The sequence below is a fragment of the Rhinolophus ferrumequinum genome, chromosome X, assembly GCF_004115265.2.
Source record: "Rhinolophus ferrumequinum isolate MPI-CBG mRhiFer1 chromosome X, mRhiFer1_v1.p, whole genome shotgun sequence".
Lineage (NCBI taxonomy): Eukaryota > Metazoa > Chordata > Mammalia > Chiroptera > Rhinolophidae > Rhinolophus > Rhinolophus ferrumequinum.
In genome coordinates this window covers 79296083-79298401 of record NC_046284.1, presented here as the reverse complement: position 1 = coordinate 79298401, position 2319 = coordinate 79296083, and the positions used below count along the sequence as shown (strand labels likewise).

Sequence of the window (2319 nt, the reverse complement as noted above, 5' to 3'; positions counted from 1 at the left end):
GGAGTCTGCCTCAGTAATGCTAGGGTGAAGATTATTAAGGTGATTAAGCCAAGGGTCCCTTCCTAAAGCGGGTTTTTCTGTCTGAATCTTTTGGACAGGAAAGGGGTGAGGCTCAAAGGTTCTTTCTGACTCTCATTTCTTAATAAACAGCTTAAAATCAATAACCCAAAAAAGCAGCTTCAGGTTTGCAAAATTTTGGTTCCCTTCAGTCCCGCCTTTGAAACTTGATAAAAGTTTCACACTCCAGAAACCAAGTTGGTAGATTGCTCCCTATTTCCCTGATTCAATTATTCAGTCCCGAGAATGTCAGTTCAGTTAAGTGGTTGAGTCTCATTTCAGGAGGTGGTGATGCAGATGGGCTCCCAAAATGAGGCCTATGTTGTGTAAGCAAGCAATCAAGTGTTTAATAAGAGATGTGTCTATAAAAACAAAAGAAAAACAAAAGTTAATGATCAGAGCAAATTATGAAACAGTTTCTGAGTCTGTATGGTAGTCAGTCAAGATTTCTAGATGTGAGACTCAAAGCTTCTTTTGCTGAAATGAAGGCAGGCAGTGACAATCTGATAGATTCTTCTGGTCATCAGTTTGGAGGGTTGTAGCCAAATATTTAAGAAAGCTAGAAGAATTCAGGATCCAGTCCAGTTTATAGGTAAAAAATATAACTTTAAAGACAATTAACTGAACTGAATCTAATATCCACAACTGTACATTATAGTTTCTATCGAAACACAATTTTTCTCTCTAAAATCACCCTCATTTTTAATCAAATAGAGCCAAATTAAGATTAATATAAGTCTATATTTCAATAAATTTGGCCTGATTATTTGTATAAATACAATAAGAATAGCAATTTATAGGGTGGAGTTGCCATAAGGGTCCCGGAGGAAGGCTGGTTTGGAAGGCAGCTTGTGCTCACTGAGGCGGCTCCTCCGGGAAGTTGGCGGAGTGAGATAATCGCAGCAGCAACCTGCTGGCTGTACAGACTGCAAGTCTGGAAGAGCAGCTTCAAGGATGGGGAGAAGTGATGCTGATGGATGATAAAGTCTTCCGATGGGAAAGAGCGTGGTTTCCACCTGCCATCATGGGTGTGGTTTCTTTGGTGTTTTTGAATATCTACTATCTAGATGCATCTGTTCTGTCCGATGTTTCCAGTTTTGTTATATTTTTGTGCTTGGCTGACTACCTTGTTCCCATTCTAGAGCTTAGCATGTTTGTGTGGGGACAGAGCCCCAGAAAGCAGTTTCCAGGCTCTCGGCCTCACATAGAAAGGTGCTGGCTCAGGTAGTAAATGGCCATCAACTGTGATTGCATGGCCATCAGCTGTGGCTAGTTGGCCGTCAGCTGTAACCAGTGAGCTATTGGCCTCTAATATAACTGCTGTGGCTACGCTAACAGAAAATGGGGGCTAGCAAGAAGATGGTGGCTGAGCCTGCAAGCGGAACAGTGAGGGTTGAGAACAGTGTGGCTCCTGCTTCCTGTGTCTCCAACCCAGCCGCCAGCGAGAATATAGTGGTATGACTCCCCTACCTATGGCTCCATGGATGTCCCTTTTCGGCCTCACCGTGTCCTGCGTTCTTATGTGGGGAGTGGGAGCTGAAACCCCGCAGGCCGCCCTGCATGACAGTTTGGCTCCAATAAATGGACCACTGAGCAGCATCAAAGTTTCCATGAAATTATTTTGCAGCAATCTAGTAAAAACTTGACGCAGAGCTGTGGACTGGTAGAAATGCCTCTTCACACTAAGAGAAAAAAAGCCGAAAATGTACTTCATGACCATGACTGTTTTTCTTGCTGCTATTGTTTGGGTGGGATAGCAAGTTCACAACCTTCTTCTCACCTGCATGGTAGTGACTTTCTTATTGTTGCTTCCCAGACTAAACCAACATGGAATCATTTCAAAGTACATTGGAATGACCAAAACGGAGATAAGCAAGCTTCTTAAACAAAAAGAAAAGAAAAATGAATAACATCTGTTTTATTCAGTGTGATTAATGGTGAATACATTGTCCCTGGGAACAGTTTCTATTACACTATTTGTATACTAAAATGTTACAGAGTAGCTCTTTGCTCTCCCTTCTTTTGCCCTTAGTTTCTAGAAATTCAGACTTGCCAGGTAAGGCTTTATTTGTGGTGTCTTCATGTCAAGTATAGCTGGGTGCATTCTCATCAGTTGGCTTTATATAGACAACTCATTCATGAATATGACTTCTTTTGATTTTTCTCCCCCGGGGTTAATTGAATTCTTACTGTTAGGCACCTTCCTTTAAAATAATATAGTGGTGAACTTCACCCTTTAGTACAGTCAACAGTGACTGGATA

General features: G+C 41.7%; 1 pseudogene; it reads left to right on the top strand.

Moving 5' to 3' along the window:
* Positions 1–1009: 1009 nt before the first annotated feature.
* On the top strand, positions 1010–1967 carry LOC117029093 (ADP-ribosylation factor-like protein 6-interacting protein 1; annotated as a pseudogene).
* The last annotated feature ends 352 nt before the right edge of the window (positions 1968–2319 follow it).